The sequence below is a fragment of the Toxorhynchites rutilus genome, chromosome 1 (genome assembly GCF_029784135.1).
Source record: "Toxorhynchites rutilus septentrionalis strain SRP chromosome 1, ASM2978413v1, whole genome shotgun sequence".
Lineage (NCBI taxonomy): Eukaryota > Metazoa > Arthropoda > Insecta > Diptera > Culicidae > Toxorhynchites > Toxorhynchites rutilus.
In genome coordinates, this window is record NC_073744.1 from 55,920,989 (window position 1) to 55,935,295 (window position 14,307).

The following is a 14,307-nucleotide window of genomic DNA, read 5'->3' on the forward strand; positions in this document are numbered from 1 at the left end:
AATTTGGAAGCATTGAGATGAGCAGCCACTGTACGTACATAGCATTGTAATTTTCCCCGAATTCGTTCCCTGACCTTAATCTTAATCACTCGTTCTTTCAAATCCAATACTCTTCTTCCAATTTGCTTCAGTCGTCGATTCCCAATTTGTTATCCACGCCGTTTAGAGTGAAAAGAACAAATCGAACGAAATCGATGAGCTGATCCAAAAATTTTCACTCACATCTGGTTTTACATGTAGCAAGACGATGTACGACACAAGAGTATGTGTTTGCCTACGTAAATAGGTCATATATTTATCCCAAGTTCAAATAGCTTGATGAAATTTATTAATATATTCATGGAATAAATCACGTAAACGGTCGATGCGATAACCAGAAATCACTATATATGTTCATATGAATATCTCACCAATGTACAACCCCCATGATGCTATCATCACTGTTTTTTTTTCATTTCCGTGAGGAGCACAAGCTGCTGGATGAGAACTTGCAAAACAGAATGGTTCAGAATATTTTCATGAGTATCCAACGGGATATAATTACACCAAAACCACTTCAAACATGCGCAACCCGAAACCTTATTTTTTGACAAATAGTTCCAGACGTACAGAAGAGTGGTTCAACACATCACATGGCCTGGATTGAAACAAAATTGAATAACAAATTGTGTTGCAGGGATACTATATATAGTGACACGGTAAAAACTAAACCTCGCGATGTGGTCGAGGACAGTAGCTCTTTTTTGTCGGTTGTGTACGGTGGGAATAAATATGTCCACTCGAGGGACTAATAACCCTTGATGATGAGGTGCGCTAGCTTCATCATTCGCTTTTCGATGGAAACGAAAATGCGAAAATAACTTCAGAGCGAGTTGAGTGGCATACAAATGAGTATGTTACTTGCGGGAGGCAACGAAGTTTTTCATTCAGGACAAAAATATTACCAGCATTATCACTGCTGAAAGCTGAGTGAACTTCGAAACAAACACAACCATCATTACCCAATAAGCTACAGATGAATGCGTATTAAACGGAAACTCATTTTCCACATGTTGTGGATCGAGGCAAATCTCTCGAAAGCCCCGCAAATTGAATTTTGTGCGGAAATGACTTCTACTAGCAAACATCACATCATGTGGCAATGGATTGGGATAGTCTTCGAGTGTGGAAACAACATATAATAAAATGATTATTCAGAAAGTATGTCTAGCATTGCTCAAGTATTCACAACTAATTTAATTGGGGTTCCTTTCGTCAAACTCAAGAGATAACAGTTGCAGTTGCAGTACATATGTTAATAACTTTTATTATGCTCTACATTCAAAACCAGTTTAAGTTTGTATCGTGTGGAATTCATCAATTAAACGGAAGTAAAAACACGTATTCGAGTTGCGGTTAAGGTGTTCGTTCCATGCGCTTCGATAAGATACTACACCCAAACTAGCGTTGGCTGAAAACATTTCATCTTTGGCAGAAATAATGCCATTTCGTATGCTGGAGAGTCAAATGCGCAAATAATGAGCTGTTTTAAAAGCTTAAAAATGGTTTGTATGTATGCGAGCAGACATCTCTTTCTGTTTTCTTTTCTCATTTCATTTGGGATTGTGCCAAAAAAAAGTCCAAACGACATCAATGGGGATCGAACCAAGGCCGGCTGGAATGCAAAGATATTTCACACGACCACGCTATCCATATAACTGCTAGTGCTGCTATATAGAAGCGTGATAATATTACACCTCATCATAATATGAAGTTGGAAAGTGTTTTCTAAAAGGATAAAGCAGAACATGAACGAGAATATATCTTACTCTGTCTGGGCCGAGTATTTGGCAAACTATCATTTAAATGTGTCTCCTCTTTCGCTCGCTCACATTGCCTCTAGCATATATAATATACAAATGATATACATGCATTGGGGAGTAGAACATTTTCAGCTCATTTAATGCGTTCCCCTGTAGTGAGCGCCACACGATGAAGCAATAATGTGCTAGCCATCGATGGCAAGCGCCAGAGTGAACGTGTTAAACAATCACAGTGTAAAAATTGAAGGTCGGTTAAGGACCACCCCGAATTTTCCCAAACAACGGCATACCGTGTATGAATCGGGATGCCAGAACATGTGCTAAAAATTAACTTTGGGTGTAAGTTCACACTACACTCGACGAAAAACAAGAGGAACAAGGGGCAACATCGAATGTTTCTAATCGATTTTGACGTAGGACTACGTCTTTCATTTCTATACCGGGGTGTAAAATCAAAGTTTCGAAAACGAAAGCGTTACGCCGGAGACCGAGATTTTGAGTGTTAATAGCTCCTAAACAACTGAACGAAATGGTATGATAAACACTTCATTCGAAAGATAAAATGTCTACGCGTTCTATACTTGTTACTTTCTGATCCAAAAACTTGATTCAATAGTCTTAAATTTGCTTTCAAAATAGGCTATTGAAATCACCAATCGGTATATAAGCGAGCGCCGCTCGGAAATCCACTCAGTTCTAATTGAACAGCGATTGGAGCATGTTGTCGCTGTTGTGGTGAAGCTCTTCATTTATCATGAAAGCGCGGATGAACGGTGTCACCAAGAGCCTGTTTGTGCACCTTAGGCCAGAAGGGGATCCATCAGGAGGAGAGTGATGCTACCAACGGTTCCCCGGGAAGATCTCGAAGCAGCCGCTACACACACACACATACACGCACGGAATTCTTCCCGTTTGGATCGAGAAAGATCCGAAAAATAATCTGCCAGTTCCTCTAGGAATTTAAAAATACATTCATGTGAAAGAGTTTATTTGAATGTTTTCTATCCATGTAACACTGTTACCAAATATGTTTCAATCAAGTGCTATTAACAGATGGTTATCGAGTTAGCATTAACCAATGGTGGGCTTCCAGTATCGAGGAAAATGTGGAAATATCTAATCGTTACTGAAAATAATCTGCCAGTTCCTCTGGGAATTTAAAATTACATTCATATGAAAGAGTTTATTTTAATGTTTTCTATCCATGTAACACTGTGACCAAATACATTAGGTTTTGTGATTTTTCAATCAATCGCAATCAACATGATAGCTTCTGAAGATTATTCTTCTCCATCAGTAGGATATTTCCGTATCCAATATTGGATGCATAAAACCTTGTGCCTCCAACGTAACGCTCTCGTTTTCGAAGTTCTCCAAATATTCATTCATTCAGAATGAATTCAGATTCAACTTCATACAAATGATCTCTAAATCAACGATAGTCCTACGTCACCCTTGCGGTTATACCATAGATATAACCCACTTCCTGTTTTTATATTCTTTTCTTCGTTTGAATGAAAAATAGTTTTAAAAATTTTATAGAACTTTTTCGTCAACTGAAAAAAGTACAAAAAATAGGTTTTCTGTAGTGTTTCAAAAAATCTAATGTAACTTTGGTAATATTGTGGCAAGAACAAAATAAATAAACTGCGGCAACGGGTAATGTTTCTTACAATGCAGTTTTCCATAAAACTCTACATATTTTCATATGGTTTCTAGATCGATCAAAGTTTTGAGTAAATTAGAAAAACACATCAATGAAGCAAATTAAGGCTGATAAGTTAGGCTAGTTGAATTTGTTATTGGTGTGGTTAAACATATATGAGGGGCTCAGAAGCGAAAAGATGTAAGTGGCCTGATCGATTTTCTCTTCATTAACTTTTTTTTTCGTGAATAACCCAGCTACAAAATCGTGCCAATTTGATTTTGCTATACAAACCGATAATTGAGGTTCTGACATATCGTCCACATTGTCAAATAAGCTGGGCTTTTGTTTGCAGCTAACTTATGACCAAAAAAGAAAGTTGATGAAGAGGAAATCGAACATGTCATTTACATCCCTCACCTTTTGAGCCCCTCATATTGTTCTCATCCACAGAAGTTTTGAAAAAAAAAACAAGAAGTGGGTTATATCTGTGGTATAACCGCAAGGGTGACGTAGGACTATCGTTGATTTAATGATCATTTGTTTTTAGTTGCTTCTGAATCAATTCTGAATTAATGAATAAATAAATATTTGAGGACCATCGTTTGCCAGTGCGCGTAGAGCGGGAATTCCTTCTTAAGATTCATTGCACCTCTAACAAATTTTGGTTTTACGTTGATCGCACTTGATTGAAAAATCAAAAACCAAATGTATTTATGCAATATTGTATGGATAGAAAACATTAAAATAAACTCTTTCGCTTGAATGTATAGAAATGTATAGGTATAGAAATGAAAGACGTAGTCCTACGCCAAAAACTGAAAAAAGGATTTTGACATAGGACTATGTCTGTGATTTCTATATAGGGGGGTCACTCTACGAATAATGTAACGATTTATTAAGAGTTTTCAAACGCATATTACTCAAAATGGTTATTGCGACATATGTTGTGTTATATATCATTAGACAGGAAATTTATCCAGATTTTTTTTTGCTTGAAACATGAACAGAGAATATAGTAAAAAAGTAAACAATTTGACGATTTAATTGGGGTATATTTTCTTTCGATTGCACTATCCACTCGCTTCCTCTCCAACGCAATGAGCAATCTTTTTGCCTATATTCGGGCGTTAGCTCATAATGTGAGCAGAGCTGCAATCCATCACCGTCAATGTCACAAAAAAACTGACCATAGTCACTCAATTCCTCTCACGGCACGTGAGATCCAAATATTCAGTAGTGATACTTACTTTTTTGTTTCTGACACCTAACCAAATGACGGTTGGTTCCAATGCCTCTCACTGCCGATCGCTCTGTTTACAACTTTACGTTACGAGAGCGGTGGTTGTGGCGTATGATGGTAGTAGAAATGTGAGTGATCAGACAGTTCCAATCATTCTTGACAATCGCGACGGTTGTTTAGATTCGTTTGTTGAAGTAGAAGTTGTTGTTGTTGTTAGAGATGTCTAAATTTTTCGTTTATTCGATTATCGATTAATCGTGGGGCCAATATTCGATTCATTCGAACAATTGTCTTTCAGTATTCGATTAATCGAGCGAATATTTATTTCTTGTAGTTAAAATGAACAGACATATATAATAAAAAATATTATGGTGTCATGATTTTAAAAGTTACATTAAATATAATTTTCAAATGAACATGGTGCAGCATAATGGTTTTTGAATGAAATGGTATTTAAGTATATTGATAAATTTACCATTTCATAATTATTTTGCGGATCATGAAAACGATCCGATTGAAAACCGACAATGCGTGTTTTTTTTTATTTTGTGTTAATCATTACCAGAACTATTGAAGTTTAGCTAATAAACGTGTGATGAACACAAAAATTTAATTTTTTCATAAAACGAAAGAAAATTGAGATCTCAAAGAATCCCTTTTAATCATCCACTTGCATTGAGGCTTTATTGAGAAACTTCTTATACCGTGCCATTAACTGCGCCACGAACAATTCCAGATGGAATATATGTTTGCTTCCTTGCTGCATCCGGTGTTCATAGTACCCGGCAAAATTCAACGTTTGCGTCTTCAGACTCGTCGCAAATTTTAACCAGATTAGGTACCAATCCACAGATTATAACATTCGATAGAACGCCTTGGGATAGCAGTTCGTATAGCTGTTTCGTCACCACTTCCAGCTTCTGTGGACTTTGTTCGAGGACAATCTGATTGGCGGTTTCTCGAAGGAATATTTGCCTGTCGATTTACGGCACCTTATAGTTGACCGTGAACGGTTACAGTTGTACCTTGCAAGCTTCCAGCATGAGGATAGCGTAATTCTTTTCGTTAGCTCCGAAGGAATGTGCTGAAATGCAAATAGTGTTGTTACATTCAAGAAACAAACAAATGACAATCTTACATAGAAAATTTTAAGAATATCCTCCTAAGATAGAGCCGGCACTCTTACTCAAGCAACGACTCCTAACCGCGGGGATAACCCGCGAAGTAGAATTGGCGCACAAAATCAATCTGCACGTAGACAAATACTTTTCAATGGTTCTTCTCAGCGCATCCTGGGTATCTTTGATCATCTAATCCACTTCGGACAAGACGAGTCTCATATTCCCTCTACCCACTGGGATCAATTTGCTTGATCAAATCCGACACGACCACCCTGTTATATATCACGGCAACCGATGAATTCAACTCGATGTGGTAATTACTGCTGATGCTCCTGATTTCCACCTTCCGGTTCGAGGGCGTTGTGAAATTCATTATCTCATTGCGTAGCCGTTCCGCGCCCGGTTGGTAAAGTTTCCGCAGCAGACACATGATGCGAGTTTTGTTACTGGCCTGGAAGGGCCGTAGAACATGCGGGAAGTCTCCCTGGGAGCAAAGATTGATCAGATGCGTAACTTGCGTTTTGTGGTAGTCCAGTTTGGATAGCTGGCGCGGTCGGTAGCGGTCAACCCAGAGAGCCATTGTACACAAAAATATTTGATGTATAATGTATACAAAAATACTTGGTGACTTGTTGTTTTCGTGTTGGCCTTTGTCAAAGTAAATGTCATCACCTCCAGAGTAAATAAAGAGTAGAAATGCCATATCCCTGCAGCTTGCAACTGAAAATATAAGTCTGCAACAGGATAGGCAGGACATCAAACATCAGTAAAATTGCGAATATGTCTACAAATTTAGCATCGTTGCAACGATGAGAAACAAATTTGGTAAAAAAAAATCGAAGTGGAACGTGTTTCAAAATGCATCATTTTGCTAATTTCAAACCCGATCGGGATCCGCAATAGAGGGGATAATCAAGGCGTGTCATTCCACAAACTAAGTACTAATACAAATTACACGTGTAATACTACGTAGAGTCGGCGAAGTGCCACTAAAAACATTAAGGCCATCTGAAAAGATGAAAAGAAAATACATGCCTGAAAATACAATATTCTTCAAATTGTATTTAAAATGAAACTGTATATTCACATCTGGCATCCCTGGCCGTAAAGAACGAACACAAAGAGGCGAATGTTGTGATTATCGCCAAACACCAAACCATCAGCTAGACTTTTGAGTGTCGCACTATTCTGACATTTCAGCAACAGGACACTCACCAAAGAGCTCGGATTTCTACTGTCAAGTAGAAGCTCACCATGTGTTAGTGTTGTGATAATACTCTTCTCACACTATTGAACTGGCTTTGAGATGGTCACCAAAGATAATCGTCGTACAAAATTTGTTGATTATCTTTGTGTGAGTACCATCACTTGATTCTCACGACAAATCGCAGCTCTGGTGTGGAGTTATACAAATAAAGTGCACATACAAATGCACACGCAAACATCAACGATCAAAGTCAACGTCATCTTCAACACGCAAACATAAACGCCCTTGCACAGGTATGTGCGCGGATGCATACAAAAAGTTTAATAAAAGTTTCTGATATCAAAATCAAATGCGTTTCCCCTGTAGCGAGCGCCACTCGATGAATCAGGATTGTGCTAGCCATTGATGGCAAGCGCCAGAGTGAACGTGTTAAACAATCACGATATAAAAATAGGAGGTCGGTTTAGGGCCACCCCGACTTTTCCCAAATAAAGACATACCGTGTATTACAGGTAACAGATAGATTCAATTTATATAGCTTATTTTGATGAACATACCATGAACGATTAAAATTCCCTTGTTTCGCGATGATTCACAATCTAAAAGAACATAGAACTCATCTTGCAAACAGGTCAAATATATTTCTTCTCTGTTTTTGAAGGAATTAAAACGTAAAATGGCACTAAAACGCTAGAATGAAGAGAGCCAGAAAAAAGTCACCATATTATCCAATTTGCGTTGACACCTTTCATTTGACACTATTGAAAATTCAGTAGGAAGCACCGTTCCTGAGTTACAAATGAAGGTAGGTTCATGACCATCAGTTGCGTTAGGACCACCTTCCCCTATAGGAAGAACTTTTGGTAGGGGAAGGGGAGATCTCAGAGGAAAGTAAGAAGTGTTCAGAGTAATAAAAAACAGAAAAAATAGTATATCGCTTGCTACAATACGGTGAAATTCTTATTTAATAAAATTTATTGACTGTGTGACGTGACAACGCTTCGTGCAGACTGTTTTTTCGCACAGAGCGCGTTGTCATGTCACATAATGCATGCCGTCAAAATGCATGTTCCTGTGAGTTTTTTGAAAAACTGAGTATACAGGAATCTACCTTCATCTTTCATTGACAAATCATAGAACAAAGTTTATTTGTATGTTTTAAAACGGAACTGAAAATACAACATTAATGTTCTAAAGTCGGAACCCGTAAAAAGACTGGTATTGTCACGTTACAAAAGTATTGGGCTGGCAACAAGCGAATTCAACTGCAAAATATTCTCCAACTGAAGATTCTTGTAAGAAAACTCTCTCAATTTCACTTTAAAATCGTTTACCATTTGGAAATCGTGTGATTTATACATGAAAACGAGAAAAACCCTGTTTTTAGTGAGTCAAACCGTTATCACGTCACGCTGGAATGGGTCTGTTGAAAAATGTTAAATACGTATCAAATATTTCATATCCACGATAGCAGAGGGCAATCATAACATCATAAAGTTTAAAATCTTTAAAAAAAAGTGTCAAATAAAAACCCCACTGGTGGTAATCAAAATATGCCAATTAACTAACCTGTTCGAATACACGTGACTCACGGGTTGAGACTCATTTATGAAGATTCCAAAGATTCATGTTTCCAGGTATCAGAATGTCTAGCGGAAAGTTTCGTGGATGCTGATTTATTTAACAGCAAAAACTGCTCTATTCTGCTTCGCCAAAGCTCTTAAAGAGTTGAATAATTGATTCTAACGATTTTACACAAACGTCCGCTGCTGTTGCTGTCTGTTTAAATACAACAACAATGAGTTGTATTTTTGTTTATTATCTATCTGTTTCTCCTTCAGTGAATTAATACTTGTAACTTGTATTTCGGAATCTCTCACTTCACGTCTTGTGTGACATATGATCGGTTTCTTCCAAAATCACCTTCGCCTTCCACAGTAGAATATACGGAATATACGTCGTTGCAAATGCAAAAAAAAATCTTCGATCTTTCCACACGAGCTGGGCAATTCGGTCACCAAGTTACACTTTCGGCAAATAATACTGTTTATCGCTGCTGTATTCGATTTTTTTTCCACTTCCAAACACCGTTTGTGCTTGACCACTCACCAGGGCGGCTGCACCGCCAGCGAACGATGGTCGACCACTAATTTTCCACTGTTTACACACTCAATTAGAACTCCAATAGTAATTGAATCATTGCTGCCATTTCTGGCTAACCCCAGCCGCTCCACATGATAACCAGAGCCTTGATCTTGTGCTCTTTTTTCCGTTCGCGCCTATTATCACCTCCGGCAGTAATAATCTCCCGCCGTCACGCTGGACCCAATGTCAAGCACTCACTTTGCGCGGCTATTTTTAGGGGGACACAGAGAAACCCCAACAACATTCGGGCCAACCAAAACAATCCAACTTCCGCGCGCGGGGCGCACTCGACCGGAAGCGCTGCAACCTTAACTCTTCTTGTGGAGGGAATTTGGTCCAACGTTTCAACGAGCTCGCGGCACTCCGAATGCTCCCATCCGCTAGGCGAGACGATCAGACGAAGACTGAATTTCAACCCCTGGCGCTTGTTTCGAGCATCCAATGCTCGCCAGATGAACTCCACCGCGCTATCATCGTCATCGTAATCATTGTCTATGCGGTGCGGGGCGTTGGAGAATTCATTCACGCCTGGGTGATACAACCGTTGTTGGAATGAACATCATTTGCGCGTTCGACGATGTGATAAAGGATAAGCTCGGCTGAGAGCAGAGGGTGGAATTGGGCACTATTTTCGAGCAAATATTCGACTCAACTGGAGTCGGAGAGAAAACTTATTTATTTAAATTGTAAAATTAAACTTTATGTTTTCAGAACAAACAAGCTATAGGATGGAATTATCTTTTTGTGTCACAACGGTGTAAATCACTATATATATCCACATATATCTAGCACACGTGGATATGTTATTCGGAGCTGGGAATGATTTACATTCAAATGTGGAATTTTTACATAACTCGTTTGTTCATAACATTTTTATCGATCAGTACACCAGCAATTGTATATACTTAATCAAATATCCTACGTTCGTAAGCAACACGATAAATAATCGGCCAATTGAACACACCACCGTGACCTAAGATTTTTTTTTATTTAAATCGTTTATTTTTACAGGCTCAGTTACATAGGTTTAGAGGAGCCGAACTCCTTACTGTATTGTTACTAGTATATATACATTTTTCCTTAATTCTAATGTTAATAAAATAGGAAACCGATTACTCGCGTTCGACTCGAGTTTAGAAGGGTGACATATTTTCTTCAGGAAAAGGAGGGGATATGAGGATATGTTGACAATGATCACACTCACACTCTCAATCACACTCATCACACTCAATTCTTAAACCTATCTTATATCTAATATGTATTTACATTTCATCTTATTCTTAACACGTTGACTGCCAAGGCAATTTTCAGAAATCTGGCCAAAAATGGCAATTTGATTTTATTACATTATATTATTAAAAACTCAAATTCTAGTACATAGGTATCATAAAAAAATTTTTTGTTGCTTTTTTCATAAAAATGGTAAGTGAACATAGGACGAGATAACTCGTAGTTGGCGTCCTTAAAAAGATCGCAATCTACGAGTTATCTCGTAGATGGCAGTCAACGTGTTAAGAAGGGATTCGATTTCTCACAAAGGAAAAGGAAAAGGAAAAACTTAGGGTATAAGGACAATCACACACGAAGATCGATAGCTTTAAGGAATACATATATTTGGGACATGTAATCAAGGTCTAACCGAGCCAACACGTCTCTCACCGGCACCATGGGCTGTCTTCCTCGGGCCCGAAGGGTGTCTTCTAAATTCGATCTGGCGACAAGATACAACTCGCACAACCAAACAACGTGCTCGATGTCGTGACCACAAACGCAGAGATTGCTGCTGACAAGATTGAAACGGAAGAGTAGTGCATCTAACGAACAGTGATTGGACATGAGTCGGGAGAAGGTGCGAATAAAGTCCCGACTCAAGTCCAGACTTTTGAACCATGGTTTGAAGCTAACCTTAGGGATAATCGAGTGGAGCCACCGGCCCAATTCATCTGCGTTCCATTTGCGTTGCCAGTTAACTATGGTATTTTTGCGGACTAAAGAATAAAATTCATTGAAGGCGATTTGACGCTGATAAATATCGCCTTCAGTTGCACCTACCTTTGCCAATGAGTCAGCCCTCTCATTACCCGGAATTGAGCAATGTGAAGAGACCCAGACAAAGGTAATGACATAACAGCGTCTGGATAAAGCACTCAAAATTTCTCGTATTCTCTCAAGGAAGTACGGCGAGTGCTTTTCCGCTTCGACAGAGCTAAGAATATCCGTTACAATGTAATAGTGTTCAACAGGTCGTGAGGCGACGCCCAATGTATCGCTGCCAATTCAGCAATATGCACTGAGCAAGGATTCTGAAGACTGTGGGAGTTCGGAATGGGCTCCCCACCAGGTGCCGGTAATTCTACGGAGAAAGTTTATTCTTTGTTGACATTTTTTGCTCAGATACCTAATATGGGCCCCCCAAGTACATTTGGAGTTGAACCAGACACCAAGATACTTGAATGACATAGCATTAGTGATCGGTTTATCCAAAAGTTGAAGCTTTGGTTTTGCTGGTCTATGCTTCCTAGAAAAAACCACCATCTCTGTTTTCTCCGTGGAGAATTCGATCCCTAGCCCAATGGCCCAGTTGAAAAATTGTTCAATGTATCTTGTAAGGGTTCTTGCAGGTCGGATTTGTTTGATCCTACGACAGACACCACTCCATCATCTGCAAGTTGTCTTAGGCTGCAATTTTGTGTAAGGCAATTGTCAATGGCGCTTACGAAGAAGTTGCACAAAAGGGGGCTTAAACATGAGCCCTGGGGGAGGCCCATGTAAGAGACCCGACTTACTGTCGAATCTCCGTGAGTTCCGAAGTTCAAATGTTTCTCACAAAGCAAGTTATATAACATATTATTCAATAGAGGCGGCAGACCCCGAGAGTGTAATTTGTCTGACAAAATCTCTATTGAAACAGAATCAAAGGCCCCCTTTTTGTCCAAGAATACTGAAGCCATTTGTTTTTTTTTTTCGGCGTAAGCCATTTGAATTTCTGAAGAAAGCAACGCAAGACAATCATTCGTCCGCTGGCCCCTGCGGAACCCATATTGTGTATCTGAGAGTAGGCCATTCGTTTCAATCCATCGATCAAGGCGAAACAAGATCATATTCTCCAACAATTTCCGTATACAAGACAGCATTGCTATTGGGCGGTACGAATTGAAGTCGGACGCGGGTTTTTGTCTCCCAAGATCAATCGTGGCTCAGGAAGAAGTGAGCACATGTCAACAAGTTGCTTGCAGCTAACCGCAGCTCTCGGAGGCCAATACAAGCTGACTATACAGAGGTCTTTGCCTCTGATGTTTGCATGACAAGCAACAGCTTCGATTTCTCCAATAGGTGGAAGGTCAATTCGAAAAAATGAGTGACACTTATTGATCCTCAATAGTACCCCTCCGTATCTGTCATCGCGGTCCAAGCGTATTATATTAAAATCGTGTGACCTAAGATATTATACAGTCTATCGCAAAATTGAGTGTACAAATGCTACTTAACTTTCCATTTATTTGGTATAAAATATTCTGAACACATTGAATCTTTTGATACATATTTAATACACACACATTTAACTAGCTGCAGGGTAAATGATCTTGGTTTGTAGGATTTGGGGTGTTTTTACGCAACTAGTAAATGCAAATCGATTTTCCTTCATGAAAATCACATATAATCGATAAGAGTTTGGGTTTGTTGAAAGCCCTAAGTCTCTAGTTGCTAATACTACCATAAGGCGTTGCAGTTATTCAAATTTTTATGTTTTTAACGATTTTCCTCAAAGAGGAATTATGATCATGGTTTGACCTCCTCTGATCATGGTTTGTCCAAAAAATGATCATGGTTTGTCCGGCTTTGGAAAATCACCATTTTTGGATGAAAACATTCGAATTCTCAAATAGATGTTGCATTTATCATTGCTTGAGTTTACTGTCATCATATTGATCCATTCATAATTTAGACTTTCTTCAGAATATTGCATTTTCTTGGGCATTTTAAAAGTATTCACCTCAACACACTCAACACAGTGAAACTTTATTTCTGCTATGCGCGAAGGACACAATAAACAAACTGCAGCGCGCCAAGCGGTTGCCATAGAAATCATGTGGACAAAACAACATTATTGAATTGGACAACTCATGATCAGAATTGAGTTCATCAAAATGCGTTAATTTAATGGTTCAGCTATGTAAATCTGATACAAATGGTGTGCAAGAATGATGTTTACAACATTTGTAAGTGTTATAATCCAGAAAAGGTCTGAATACGTGCGAAATAATCATCTGGTGATCGATTAAAAGTTAGCTCGAATGAGGGGCGCATTGACACCAATAGATGGTGTATTTTATAATCCTTTAAAACATGTGATTCCGTAATAATATACTATAAAACTACTGTAAATCATGAAAAAGACAATTTTATTAATATGTTTTGAAACATTCGAATACCTGATTTGACAAAGGTGTGCTAAACTAGAGTATTCAAAAAAGTGGACAAACCATGATCGTATTTTCGACTGGACAAACCAAAATCATTTACCTTACGTGCAATAAAATTCCGAGGAAAGTTTTCTGTTAATTTTTTATTCCTAAAAATGGAAAACAATCTCTATCCTAGGCATCGAAAAATTGAGTATACACCCAGGTTTTGTCTTGTACGTAAATTGCATACTTTTTTCATCAGTGATTGGTGTTAACACTTAACCATTGCTTGAGCAGTGTTGGTTTTTGTTTTTTTATTGATGTTTGATTTTTTTGACGTGGTACTACATCTTTGATTTCTATATAGGGGGGTCACTCTACGAAAAATGTGACGTTTATTGAGAGTTTTCGAATGCATATTACGCAGAATCGTTCTTACGATATATGTCATAATATATACCATTAGACGGCAAATTTATCCAGAATTTTTGACGTAGGACTACGTCTAACCGGAAGGTATAGGGGGTGAAATGGAAATCTAGGCACTGAACAAGTAGGAAAAAATGCAAGATTTGGAACGCTTATAACTCGAGCATTTCTCAATAGATCGCAAAGGTTTTTGCATCAATTGATAGGAAATATATCTACGCATCTATCATAATGAATAACATTTCGTTTTTCTTGAGATAAATAATTGAATAATTGTGAAATATCAAGCGTTGTCAAAATGCACTATGT

At 38.4% G+C, this 14,307-nt stretch overlaps 1 protein-coding gene across 1 annotated transcript in view; it reads right to left on the reverse strand.

Annotated features, from left to right (window-relative positions):
• The window catches only part of LOC129763263 (lutropin-choriogonadotropic hormone receptor), a 105,914-nt gene extending 96,361 nt beyond the window's left edge, over positions 1 to 9,553 (reverse strand). Inside the window, exon 1 of the mRNA XM_055762161.1 lies at positions 8,588 to 9,553. The gene's annotated coding sequence lies outside the window, so the exon portion shown is untranslated. The remainder of the gene's footprint in view (positions 1 to 8,587) is intronic.
• Between the last annotated feature and the right edge of the window lie 4,754 nt (positions 9,554 to 14,307).